The sequence below is a fragment of the Nothoprocta perdicaria genome, unplaced genomic scaffold, assembly GCF_003342845.1.
Source record: "Nothoprocta perdicaria isolate Ctin4 unplaced genomic scaffold, notPer1 scaffold_161, whole genome shotgun sequence".
NCBI lineage: Eukaryota > Metazoa > Chordata > Aves > Tinamiformes > Tinamidae > Nothoprocta > Nothoprocta perdicaria.
In genome coordinates, this window is record NW_020454772.1 from 1,243,201 (window position 1) to 1,257,996 (window position 14,796).

Below are 14,796 nucleotides of genomic sequence, written 5' to 3' on the forward strand. Positions count from 1 at the left end.
ATGGGATCCCTCGGAGCCATGGGCTGGGGTCCCTGTTTCCCCTATTTTCCTATATTAAGTGTGAAAGTGTAAAGTCCTCGTCTGTGAGGAGGAGGAAGTTGTGTGCTTTTAAATTAAGGAAATGACTTTGGGTAGAAAGCGCGTGTTTTGACTGTGCCAAAAATGTTTTTATAGTTAGAGATGAAATTTATCCCAGAGTTTGCAGGGAAAGTGCTGTTCTTGCTAGTAAAGCCGAGGTGGTCAAAGCCCTGGCAGCCAAATTGTGACTCCATTGGTGACTCTCCGTAAGCTCTTGAGTGCTCTAATTGTAGCTGCAGTTGACAAACTGGTAACCAGGTATTTTAGGTGTATTTGGAGAAGAGCAGCAGGACCAATGTCCTCATTAAGGGCCTCAGACCTCGTGTGAAATTGTCTTTGGGTGGGCCGGTCTTGGGAGAGCACATGGATCATCAGGGGAACGTGTAATCACTGGAGAGCAAGTTCACACACGCACGGAAGCTGAGGTAGAAGCTAGATCCGTCAGGATTCTCTCCAGGACCTTTTCAGATTAATTAGCTGGAATCAACATTTAATGATCAACAGACAATGTTGTTTTCAAATTGGCAGTGTGGGTGAGAGCCTGTCTAACTCATTGGTGATCCAGTGGTATCCACTGCAACAGGGATTGCTCGTATAACAGGGAAGTTTTATGCAACCATGAGCCCTACTGCAGTAAACACCACTTATATTTGCAAAATCAACCTCTGAACATTAAATCTATTTTTTCCTACATATTTGGTTTGATTTGAGCCTATAGCCCTACAATGTTAAGCTCCCTAATTGTAACCAGGAGGTCGTTACTTGCCTTTTCTTTCTTTATTTTTTATAGATCCAAATCACACGTGATGCAGCAGCAGGGGGCTGAGCATCACCGCTCCTTTGCTCAAGGCCTTGCAAAGGGTCTCTGGTCTGGCTACCCGTAAGGATTATGTCTAACACAGTCAGGCCCTTGATACATGAGCATTTGTTCCTCTGTGCCTTGAGAAACATTGAGTTTGCACTGTCGTATCGCACGCATAGGCTCTAGGGTGAGCTGCAAGCCCCTGCTCAAATAACTGGGACTGGGAAATGCCCAGTCTGAACTGTAGCCTGAGGACAGAGTAAAAGAGTAAAAGAGAGAAATCCCTGCAGGTGATTTTGGCTCTTCCTCTGGCAAGAGCATTTTTCTGGAAAGAAAATGGTGTGTGACACACAAAATCCGGATTTAGTGAGACAGGGGACAAGATGCTTTTCCTGCCAATATTATTCTAGACTTGGTCGTTTAAAATAAAAGAGACAGAAAAGAATCAAGATGCACTGGGATATGGGGAAGCCAAACCACGCTGATTTTCTTTATGCCTTTATTTTCAGTTCCTCCCTCTTTTCCAAGCACTTAACTATCTCCTTCACTTGCTTATGTTCTGTTTCTTTTCCCTATCTTTTTGGGAAGGCCACCGAGTTTTTGCAGGCATGAGTTAGTGTCTCCCACCGTCGCAGAGGCGAGGCCGCTCCACGCACGGGACCACCCACGTGTGGGCTCCTATGTCAAATAAGCTGGTGCGGGAGGTCTGGATTTGCTGCTTTTATTTATTTATTTATAGCTCTGGAGGTGAGTGCAGCTCCCAGGAGAGTGCCAAAGCTCTGTGGAACGGGGAGTTTATTCCAATTCACCTCCAGCTAATGGATGCAAGCCCAAGAGCTTGGGTTGCTTTTGATCCAGCGGTGACTCCAGCTGGTTTCCTTTTAGTGCAGGGAATTTTTCCAAGCAGCGCTGTGGCAATGGTACCTCTGTCTCTTCCTGACAGGACGTGCCAACAATTCCATTCTCGAGATGCAGGAAAGCGGCTCCAAGCACCCGGGACAGCGCGACTCAGCGGGTGGCACCGCAGTGTCCGAAGGGAGGCCCACGGGGGGCCCTGGGTCTCCCTGCCCTTCTGGGGATCTGCCACCTCATGGAGTTTGTGCCCACTTCCCTTAGCAGGGAAGCTGGCGGGTGTCTGCTTGCTACTGTTTGTTTCGTTGTCAGACCTTGTAGGAAACTGTTTTTTTTTTTCTTTTTCTGAACTCCAGGTGCTCCAAAAAATAGGGCAAATAGTGTAGATACCACTGACTACAGGGTGGACTGGACAAACCTACCCAAATTAAACTCTGTTCAGCCTGTCACTACCTTAGCCAGAGGAGGCATCTCTCCTGTCTCGGGAAAGGAAGCAGCGCTGACAAGCTGTCAATTTGATCAGTTCCTAACCAGGACCAGAAACTGAGGTGTGAGGCTCAAAGTGACAGGTCTGCGAGCAATGAACTTTCTCCAAGTCATGAAAGACGAGAAGAGAGCTTCACCTGAGCTTCCTTACGAGATCTCCCTATGGATCACCTCCCCAGCTCATGAGCAGTTTGCACAACAGTTCTCTTCTGGAGGAACAAGGTCTTACACTTCTGTTTGTGTTACCACAGTCTCTAGGAAGAGAGATGTGTTTGTAAAAATGCTCTGAAAACCAATGGTACCAAATGCGGTTGCAGGGAGCGATTCAGGTGTCTAATTCAGGCTGGTGGAAAACAGCCTGCAGGACACACCTCTCCCTTTCTGCAGATCAAGTGAGGCACTTTGAGATGTCTAGAATGTCATTAGACACCTGAATTTATTTTAAATACTCCACTGATAGTGCCTGGGATGTAAAACAGAAGATGATTGAATATAGATGCTCTTCTAGGTACAGAACTCTACTAGTGTGATAAATGAGATACTCCCTTCATTTGAGAACTTGAGGGCAATATTGTAAGTGCTGGGTGCATACTGTCAAGTATGGGTGTCAAAGAAGATGCAGAACTGTGTCTTTTACCTATAGTTCTCTTCCTGCAGTTTTCCAAGTAAGGAATGGCTACTCAAGCCTGTTGTTCTCTGTGGAGTCTCCTTCTTTGGAGATCTTTAAAACCCGCTTGGATGCAGCCCTGTGCCACGTGCTCTAGGTGACCCTGCGTGAGCAGGGGGTTGGACTCGATGACCTCTGAGGTCCCTTCCAACCTTCGGCATTCTATGATTCTATGATTCTATGATTCTTTTGTCTGCTCCCTATGCATTTAGTCCTTTTCCAAAGGCAACAGATTTAATATGGGATGATTGAGAAGCCCATCAAGGTCATACAGAAATGTTCTAGAAATGTTACCAGTTCTCCTACTATTGCATGCAAGAAAAGTTGTAGAAAATTGTTCTAACCTACCCTTTTCTACCTTCTGAATGACTCTAGTCCCTTTCCCTCTGCTTTTTAAAAAGGCGATACTGAAAATGGACTCTTGCTTCATTTTAGAGAAAGAGGTTCCAGGTGAGGGGCTTAAGTCTCATGTCTATGTGTATATGTATGACCGATTGAAAATATAAAGGTAGGACAGTAACTTCATCATCGTGTCACATATTTGCACTTGCAAGAAATACCTGTCCTTCTGTATTGACACAGCTGAGACTTACTCGGGAGAGCCAGCACTACAGCATATGTCCATCCATCTAGGTGGCAGGCAATTAGCATCAATTAGCACACCTGGGAACCAACTGAGCCTCAACTTTATTTACTCTGTTCTCAGCCTGCTTGTGTCTCAGGTTGTGTCCATGCTATGAAGAGGATGCATCTCATCTGTTGCAGCTCCTTTCCTATTCATTCACCCAGATATTCTTCCAAAAGAACCTAGGAGGTGGGCGAGGGCAGGGAGCAGAAATAATGTAGGCTTGGATTTTGAATTCCTCAAAAATCAGTAGGACCTGAAAATTTGCACAGACTTTAGAGTTGGGAAATGTGCTCTGGAACCCATGGCTTAGAAACATCCTCGGGAATCTACAATAAATCAGCATATAGCCTATTGTGTAAATGAATGTTCAAAATAGCAAAAATACAATGGCTAAATATTTTAGAAACTTAATGTTCCTGGTGATTTAAAACTCACTCCGTGAGGCTCAAACGACGTTTGTGACCGGCTGCTGCAAAGCACTGGTTTGGACACGTAGGGGCTGGTGAGCAAAGCAGCTGCGTGTCGTGAGGCAATTTGCACTACCAGGTCTGCTGATAAATCTGGAGTATTGGGACTGCCAGCTCCATTCAGCTTGTGCAGGATTCCTTGCAGTAGGATCTGTTCTGACTCCTCCCTGATGGAGGTGGAAGTTACAGGAAACTGTGATGGCTGGAGGGGTATTTCTGTGGAGCCTAGAACCTGCCTTGTTCTCACTTTTGGATTTTCACTTACTGTGAGTTCAACAGAGTCACTTCCAAAAGAGTTATGTTTTCATGTTTATTGCATCCTCATGCTCCCCCCATGATGGACTGCGGTTTTCAAGAGATTCCAGGTTCCCCACCAGAGAAGTACAGACATCAGGGGTATGATCTCTGGAGACTGCAGTGTCCCAAAGAGCTGTGGATACTGGTAAGCTAAGTGACCTTTCTTACTCTATATAGACACCTTGGGCATCACAGAATAATTTTGTATTTTGATTTCAAAGAACTGGAACTCAAAGACAATAGTATCTCTTACAGGGTCCCTATGTTTTTATTGACTTTATTACAATTGGCTTGCAAAGCTGCTGTTATCCTATTTCTCTGAAGTATTTGAGGTCGCTGTCTTAACATTGAGCATAGGCACCAGCTGAGTTAGAAATCAGTAACACCTGAATACACACAAAGCAGGAAAGTGATAAAATGGAAGTAAATGTCAAGGGCCCACTCCATTTTAGTGCGGGATGGGAGCCAATTTCAAAGCGGGTCCTGTTTGGCGAGCGAAGTGCTTACAGGCTCAGGTCTTAAGCTGTACACGAGCGCGTGCAAGTTGTGAAGAGACAAGGATTTAAGCTGCGTGCTTCCAGAGCCTGCGGGTGTAGTGTGCTTGTTCTCCAGCCACTGATGCAAGTGTGCGTTACATGGGAAATACTGCCAGCAACGCTTAAGGCGAGGACCTAGACCTACAGCATGTGAGGCAGAACAAACATCCCCTTTCTCCAAGCAAAACATATCAATCAATTTAAACTTTTTCTTTTCTATAGCCTATCCCTTTTCTTCAAATAATACTTCCACACGTTGCTCAGAGCAGCAACATTGGCGGGAGGCAGGGTGGCTATACAGTGCAATAGCTGTAGCAATGTCTTCATGACTGCTTGGAGAGCAGCGGAGGTGGCAACTGGGACCCTGTGTTGATGCTTGGGAAGCCTCATGGCTGTTTTGGGGGGTTGTCACAGGGTTGTCTTCACTGTCAGGGTGTTTGGAGCTGCGAGGTGCTCTCAGCAGTGCCTCAGCTCCTCTTTGCCTGCCTAAGGTGCTGGGTGAACAAGTGGCTGCCGGTCACACTTCAGCCTTGGCAGCATCATCTGCTTTCAACCACTAGAGTTTGACCCAGATCAGCATTACACTTTCTGAAAGTGTAATTCTGATTTTTAATCAGAATTACACTTTCCTCCTGTCAAGCTTAGGGAATCGACAACGTTCATCACCTGTCAGGATCAAGCGCTTGCTTTCTGGCGCGGAAGCTCTGTTTCTCCTGCAACACTTTCTAGACCAGTGGGGATGATGGTTGTTTACTACCGTGTGCTATTTCGAGTGGCCTCCGTGTTGGTGAGAGTTCTGGATCAGACCCTCTTAGAGCCTGTGTGCGCTGCACCTGCTGGTTTGCGGGTGCCAGGGTGGCCCTTTGGACCTTTGGAAGTGAATTTCACCTTGGGGGATACATTCTCTGGCAATAAAATCTGCAGTTAATCAACCTCCTCACGCTGTGGTTACAGCGGGTGAGTGTCTGGCAGCAGGCTGTTCTACACGCCCCTGGATTTCAGCACTGACCCTGTAAATTACTGGGAGCTTACAGCACTTTGGGATCAAGTTGTTGTTGTCTAGCTGGACACGCTAATTTAACTTCTTTCTTTTGGTACTTGGCTTTTAATCAGTTGTTATATTGGATGTGTAGATGACTTTTAAAAGTCTGTTTTAAAATAAATAAATGTTTTAAATTAACTATTATCTTGTACAAAGTGAAACTATTTACCCCATCCCATGTTTACCTTTGGGACTTGCTGCAAACAACAGATATGAGCATGAGCCTAACAAAAGGAATGTCCAAAGGACAAGCGTGTAAGCACTGAGCATTAGGTGTTTCAGTCAATGCTCGATCATATCTTTGCTCCTCATCTCCCAGAATGCCTGCCTTGAAGGCAGTAAAGATCTGCTTTTTACGTGCAGAAAGAGCAAAGATGGGGCTTAGCATCTGGGGAACAGAAGCCCAAACTCAGCCCTAACTCAGATTTTATCTGGAGTCACAAAAGCTTAGCATTGACCGTGTGTAAACGTTCTTGCATTGTTTTAGTTTTCGTACTTACCTGTCCTTATATGCCTTCTAGAGGTCCTGAAAGAAGACACAACCTCCTGGCATGAATCTATTTGAATGAGTGGAGCCTAAGGTTGACTAGTCTGTTCTTGTATGCGAACCACAGAGTGGAAGGGACCTGCTAAACAGCAGGGTCTGAGTTTCTCAAGCACTAAACAAAGAAATAAATACTGAGCTGTAGTCTCAACTGGAGAGGATTATCTAGTGGCTATAACAATGATTGTATTAATTTGAGATGCTTTAAAACAAAAACCAAGAAATAAACAAAACCCTTTCCTTCATGTACCAGAACGATGAGATAGTGGTGGTATTTTCAGAGCTCTGTCTTAGATAATACCTAATCTTTGATTATGACTATATAGGATCTAGCTATCTGCAAGCATCCATGTTCAAAGCAGTCAAAGCAGCAACTAATGAGATGTTTGAGTTTTTCAGTCAAATTTCAAAGCTACTGGTTTTGAAGAGGTGGAGGAGAAACTCTGTTTTCAGGCTTATCTGGGTTAATACTTTTGAAGTTCACTTATAAAACCCTGCTGCTATAGGGCTATAGGGAGGCCCATCAGTAAGGAAAAGAGGACAGAAGAAGCCTTTCCAAGCACAACTTGGGTAATGTTCTAGGATAAAACCCCCTAGGATAAGCTAGGATTAAAAATAATAAAACTACTACAGAGAGGAAAAGATTGGGTAAAGACTATTTAAAGTTTTATTTAGCTGAAATTACTATTTTCCTGGAAAAACAATGCAACGGAGGCTTTGCAACCTGGGGCCTCCTTTGTAAATTCATGACCTGCTTGCAGCAGGTCAACCTCTTACATGGTCCGACCCTCCTTTTTCCCAGTGCCCTCAGGGGCCCAGCGCCCTCCTGTTTCCCCTGTGACTAAACCAGCCCAGCTGGTACTGCCCCAAACTGGAGCGAGCCGGTTCAAACCGGGCGCGTGCGGCGCTGCCCGCCCAAATGTGGGCAAATGACGGGCTGTGATTGGCCTGTTCAAAGCAGGTGGCCGGTATGGGTGTGGCAGGCACCCCTGCTGGCCGAGGAGGAGGCAGCCTATGGTGGTGGTTAAATTTGAATATAAATTAAAGGGAGCCACCTGGGAATAGAGGGAATTTAACTGGTGTGAATCCTCCTTCTAGTCAGGGTCTGAAAGGGTCAATGTACATGCTCTGGTGCATCATGGTGGTCTGCCTGCATGTTAAATGGTGATGGTTCTCCATGTTCCCCCAAAATCATCTGCACTTTCTGTGCTGCTCCTGAGTTACTGTGTTTGGCACTTGCCTGTGACATTTCTCCAGCTGTGGAAAATGCACATGGCTTGAAAGGAGAACTCCATGGGCGGAATCTCAAAAAATCTTGTTTGAAGGATTGGGATATACCATAGTGGATTTTTGTGTGCAATACTGTGTTTCACTGTAAGTAAAGTTGAGCTGCAGTTCTAGGATATTTTGCATCCTCTTGAGAGCTTCCTTTTGAAAGGGAGGATATTGCTAACCTTAGATGAATATTTGAGATAATGCTTGTTTATTTGTTTAGGAGAAAGAGTCTTTAAGGTTGTAAAGGAAGCATTCAAGGCTTTGCAATCTAATATTGTTCTCTGTCTTGTTTTCTACTCTTCCTACTCACTATTAAATATGGGATATGTCGCAGGCATTGCCACATGTTTCTGGGTTTCACAAGCATTAAACTTGCAGCCTCCCAAATCATTAGTTGGCCTTGTATCTCAGCACAGCTAATTGATACCCATTGAATACTTCCACTAGTAATGGATTTTCCATTTTTTAAGCTTGAAAGCTATCCAGAGGTAATTCATATGAATAACTGGTGCAAACCACAGAGGCGCATATAGGACTTTCATTCCTAAGCTTTTCTCATATTATTTTTGTGTGTGTTAGGGGAAGGGATGTAGTTATATGACATGCTAAGCTTTCAAATGAGGCAAAGGTTTATGGTGTTGTCGTGGTATTGGGTTAGTATCTAGGAAATGAGATCAAAAAAGATCAAGTTGTAATGGAAGAGATGGAAATGTCTTCAATTGCTGAGGCCTATCTGTTCTTCGATACTTTTCCTGCCTATAACCAAAGCTTGCTCTTTAGTATATCAACATGAATGAGAAATTTTAAACTCCTATAGCCAGATACCATCTGTGGATTTTCCTAGCTCTGTTGTATTTGAATTCAATGGGAGTTTTATGTATAGTGGCTGTCATTCTACTATAATCAAGGCTGGCATTTCTGCAATATAATGAAAATGCTTGAAAATATTCCTTGAGCCACACAAAGCTTAAGATGTGTGGAAATCTCTAGAGTAACTTCACTGAAATTTGAGTTACAGTGCATATTCTGCTGCTTATGACTGGGCTTTTAGCTTTCTGGTTGTAGTTCCCCTGTGGTTTTAAGTACAAATTTGCTAAGAGCTGCTCAATGAGATCCATGGCCATTGTTTATGTCTCTTGAAAATCTTCCTGGCCTGTGTGTGTTTTTATTTGTGCTGAAGCAGAGTGAGCATGTTACCTAATTACTTAAGTAGAGACTATGTTTTGTTATAAATTGTGTGAGACAGAATTGTGTATGGCCGTATTCATATGTGGCTTATTTAATGAGAGAGAAAAACAGGGACACCTGGTAAGCAAGCTTTTAAAAACAGATGAAATTCATGCCTCTCTGTTGTTACAGATAAACCTAAGAAAAGCTCATTTCAGTGCTACAGGGGATTCTGTGTGTGAATATTTAAATAAGAAAAAGTGTCACTAAAGTCAGGAAAAGTGTGTGAGTTTCAGAATATTTCAGAATATTTCAGAATATTTAAGGTTGGAAGGGACCTCTACAGATCATCTAGTCCAACCTTCCTGCTCAAGCAGGCACACCTACAGCATGTGGCACAGGGTGGCATCCAGGCGGGTTTTGAAGACCTCCAGAGTAGGAGACTCCACAACCTCCCTGGGCAGCCTGTTCCACTGCTCTGTTACCCTAACAGTAAAGAAGTTCCTGCTCACCTGGAGACGGAACTTCTTATGCTTCAGCTTGTGGCCATTACCCCTCGTCCTATCGCTGGCCACCAGTGAGAACAGCCTGTCCCCTTCCTCCCTGCATTCTCCCTTCCTGAACTTATACATATTAATCATATCCCCTCTGAGCTGTCTCTTCTCCAGAGAAAACAGGCCCAGCTCACTCAGCCTCTCTTCATACGAGAGATGTTCCATTCCCTTAATCATCCTGGTTGCCCTTCTCTGGACCCTCTCCAGAAGCTCCACGTCCTTCCTATACTGGGGTGCCCAGAACTGAACACAGTACTCCAGGTGCGGCCTCACCAGAGCTGAGTAGAGGGGCAGAATCACCTCCCTTGACCTGCTGGCAACGCTCCTCCTGATGCAGGCCAGGATCCCATTGGCCTTCTTGGCCACGAGGGCACACTGCTCACTCATGGTTAACTTAGTGTCAACCAGGACTCCCAGGTCCCTCTCTGTGGAGGTGCTTTCCAGCAGGTCGACCCCTAATTTGTACTGATGCCTGGGGTTATTCCTCCCCAGGTGCAGGACCCTGCACTTGTCCTTCTTGAACCTCATGAGGTTCCTCTCTGCCCAACTCTCCAGCCTGTCCAGGTCCCTCTGGATGGCAGCACAGCCCTCCGGAGTGTCGGCCACTCCACCCAGCTTGGTGTCATCCGCAAACTTGCTCAGGGTGCATTCCGTGCCCTCGAGTTCTGCAATGACGTTGCCTGCTGCACTGTCGTAATGTTTTATGATGCATACTTGAAGCTATAAGTGAGAATATACTCTGAGAAAAGAAATCGAGAGATAGCACTGCACTGTTGTGAACTCCTCAGTGTGTCCAGATGACAGTGATGAAGATGAAATGAGTTTTTTGGCTTTAGTCTGAATCACTCATTGAATTACATAGCGCTTTTAGAAGAAACAACTATCTGCCTTCAAGCCATCTACTTCTTGGAGGACCAACAGCTCACGAGCTATGACTAGGGCAGAGAATTGCAGATCAAGAGATGGAATGCGTGGCCAGCACAAGACACAAGTTCACTTAACACTTAAGCTCAAAACCAGGGGTTGAGATGGAAAAATGGTTTGGATTAGGGTAGAAATGGCTGTTTATGATGTGTTATTTAAGTAACTGTAGGATTACAGTGGGATGGTAGCCTTCGAGAATCCCAGTAATGACCAGGCCTCCTGAAAGACAGTTCTCTCAAAAGAGATTTAAGCTCCTCTCTGTCATGCCATGGGACAGAGTCTATAAATATGTCCCCCCTCCTCACCCCACATTTCCTATATCTGAATGAATGGTCATGTGCATTCACATATGGTTACGAAACCATAGAGCGCAGACCAACTAAAAAAAGAAAGAGAAGTATGAATGGATCAAGCAGTTACATACTGCATTGAAAAAATACAAAAGTTGATTCCGCCACAGGGGAGAAGAGAGCAATGAACTACAGATTTTGCACGGTTGCTTAGTTTGCTGTTCACAGAAAATTGCACGGTTACCCGAGCAAATGCCACATCAGATGAATCATCCCTGATCTATATGACATCTCCTTCAGCGAGGCACACGTGCAGGCTCCAGTCACATGGGCCGGGTCTCGCACGTGTGTGTGTGTAGTTGGCCTAGCTTCAGCAAGTGCAATACTGATGCTTATTGCAACATGACTTGAAGATAAAGCTGCATTAACCCCTCTCCTTGCTCCAAAATTTTGTATAAGAGTACAAAAGGAGATAGGCTAGGTTACTGTATCTTATCTTCCTCCTACTCCTCTCCCCTTCCTATACTCCCATTTTCTATAGCATCTGTTTTCCCAGAGACTCTCCTTGGTTAACACAATATAGTCTTAGAGTGCTTAGATGAACCTGCTCACGTGGTCATTTTCATCCCTCCCTTTCATTCCCTGTTCTCCCAACTGACTCTAGTCTCTTTTTATGGCTTGCTTCCTAATGAGTTGGATTGCCTCTCAGGCATGGAAATACTGCTGTCCTTGCTTTTACAAGGATAATAGACATTGCCCACCCCCAAATATATTTTAAAGTATTTCTGCCTCAGACATGACATAGGATATATCTCATCTATAAATGATTTGTTCTAGGTTTTCTTAGACTCTTTTCCAAAGCACCTAATTCACTTAAAATGATTTTGATTTTTTTTCCAAGTTTGATTAAGACAGTTCTGGGATTTCTGCAGCTTCCTGAGTGACCTGTTAGAGTTAAGTATTGCCTTCCCCCAGCCTTGAGCCTGTGCAGGTATGAACTTAGGTCTCTCTGTTTCCCTTTCTCATATCCATAACCTCGTGTCTCCTTGGCTCCTGCCTCTACCCTTCTCCTGGACCAGAGAACAGTGACAGGCCGGTGCTCAGAGAGAGGGGCGTACCTGGTGGTGGGTCTCTTCCTCACAGTTAGCTTGGGTGTGAGCCTCAAGTTGACACTTGGCACTCACCCCCCAAGTATGAGTGTTCATATTGTGGACCATCCATTGACTTCTTGGAGGTACTCATTCGTTTGTGGAGTGAATTTCTGTGGTACACAAGCGACTAAAAAGGGTTCTGAGACTCTCAGTGTTGGTGCTCTCCCATCATATAGCCCATATTCTTTGGAAAGAGACTGGTAAGACTTTGCTTTCAGGGTTTCATTTGTACGTGCGGGTATGAAGTGGAAAAGAAGCCACATGTGAGAACAGTGTGCACTGCAAAGAGTGTGGTGAAGAAAATGTGTAGGGATGTGGCACTGCAGTACCTTTCCTGATGTGTTTGGCAAGTGTTACTGTGCTCAAGGCATGGGATCTCATTTGATCCTGTGATCAAATCCTCTGATCACCTTGATAACAAAAGACTGTGTTAAGTGGACTCTGCCTGCTCTGAGAAAGCAGAGGAAGCTGCCAAGTCTGGCATCTCAAAGCACACAGACTACAGTGACACTTCTGAAAAGAACTCTCAGCTCTCACCCAGGCTGAATTTAAAGTAATGAAATAGAGGTGAAATGTTGATCTCTCCCACAATTGAGTATATCAGTGGAAAAATTAATTCTGTTCACATCTAAAATGTTTCCTTTGTTGTGCTGGCATGGCACGCACGTTGAAAATGCTAACAGAAGTGCAAGTATTGGTTTGTTTTCCAGTGTGTGATTTGACAGTGAGTTAAGTCTCTTACCGGTTTTCTGCCCTGTAAAACTGTTGCCTCAGATTTGTTCCCGCACAGGTGAACTGCCAGCTCTGACGCATGTGAGCTGGAGCTACCTGACTCATTTCAAACCTGCATGGTCCTGACTCTTACATCAGCAATGGTTGTTAAGTGCTGCTGAGGGTCTACTTACACTGCTGATTCACAAAGTTGTTTTTGCTACTGCGCTCTAGATGATGTAGTTCCTAATTAAGCAAATTCCAGCAAATCCTTTCCATTATTTTGTTGACACTGATGCACAGTTTAAACCTACCAGATCCAGGATAGCAGTGAGCAGAGTTGTAAAAAGATCAACAGCAATGAATAGAAACTAATATCACAGCAGAAGATGAGGCTATGTGCTTCCAGTTTATGGCAGGACAAAACCACAAGATGACTATATAAAAAAGTGTGAAGCAGATTTTCTTTGAGGGACCTTCTGTCAGTTGGCTTGCTTAGGTTAAACTTACCTGCATTGGAACTGACAAGTTGCACTGATAATTTTGCACCCTGTGGAAAACAGTAAGTGGAAAACAGTTCAGTCGTCAGTGAGTAATTCTGTGAGTCTGTAGGAAGTAGAAACTGAAAAACTCTAACAACTATTTTTCTTCCTTTCCCTCTCCTGTGCCCTCCCTAGAAAAAAAAGAGGGGCCAGGGGGCAGTTGTTCTGCTGTCTTTCAGGTAAATTTTTAACCTGGTCCTGTGAACAGAAGCTGTTTTGTCACTAAACCAGTCTGTTGAAAGTGAACTTCCATAATAGCTCCTGCTCCTTCTCTCCTCCTCTTCCCCAGCAGTTTGAATAAGCACAATATGCTTCATAGGGATGGGATACTTCTGGGTGTTAATCACATGTTTCATCCTTTTGTTTGGCTGTGGACCTAACTAGTCAGTAAACTAGAGATTTTGGAGCATAGACTTCCCAACCTTTTCCAAGAAACAAAACAACAAACAAAAAACCCCAGCCACCTGACTATGAGAACTGACTAGATCAGCTAGATAAATCATATAAATCCTTAAAAAAGAAATCAGATAAATCATTAAAATAGGATATGGCTGGAAAGCAAGTACATAGCAAAGGAATTTTGTGACTCTATAGAGGTCTTGCTCTGGAAAGCTCTAGAAATCTTAACAGAACTTGAAAAATGACAAATAGACCGGAATGCTCTGCCTTCTGACCTCATCCTTCCTGAGCTTGGGGCTTGGTTTGGCTTTGTTGGGCCTGGGTGCCGGCCTCTCATGTAGGCTCTGCTGGTGGTCTGGTCCTGTGCTCAGGAAAACAGTCATTTCTTGAAAATAGCCTTTGTCAATGCATTTAAGCTGCTGAAGCTCCTGACCCAGCCTTATCCAACTTTTCATTAGGAGGTTATTCTGGTCAAAAGCACTACTTTAATTGAACGTAGGTCCAATGAAGAAAAACTCATTAAATGTTGATGATCTTAGTAATTCTCTTCTGGTTAGCTTTCTTCCAAGCATATCAAATCCTGGAACACACATGGTGTCAGAATTGCCTGATATTGTGAAACACAAATTTTTTTCAGCTGAAAATGGGTATCTCAGTCTACTGTGGTGCTTAAAATGCAGAGTGAAGGCTATAATTATGAGATTCATAAAGCAACAGGCAATTACAATTTGACATAGATAAAAGGCTTGTTTGGTGCAAGGTATTTAATGTGAGCATTTCAATGTGCCTAAGCCTAAGGTGTATAAGAATTTTTGTCTTTTATCAAAAGGAAAGCTTCTGAATGCTCCATGCACTTCTAAAAATGGGGCTTAGGCTTAGCTTTCTGAGTTTCTCTCTTGCTTTGTAAATATTATGTGCTTTTGGAAAAGGAGAAAAGTCACTAAGCCATTTAAAAGTTGTCTGTAATCTCAAGTCTGATATATCCTGCTTAAGAAAACTATAAAGAAAAATGTCAAATTTGTTAATTACAGAGTACTAATTGAACATACCATTAAGATTTGATAATATGTTTATTTGATTAAAAATGCAAGAACATTATTTGTAAATATTTTGAAATCTTACAAGTCAATAATATCTAAGTAGATTAATGTGTATATATATAGGATATCAGTATGCCATTTCTCTTTGCTTTGTAAATGATCTATGGAAGAAGTAAGAATAATTCTGTCCGGGGAATTTCCAGAAAAGTAGTAAAATCTCTTTGGCAGAAAGCAAAAATCTTGGCATTGACTGGTATAGTTTTTGCATACTGCTGCTATGGATAAGTAGGGTAGGAAAAGATGCTGTCTTTTTCAAGAAGAGGTTGAAACTAAGGAAGGCAGGC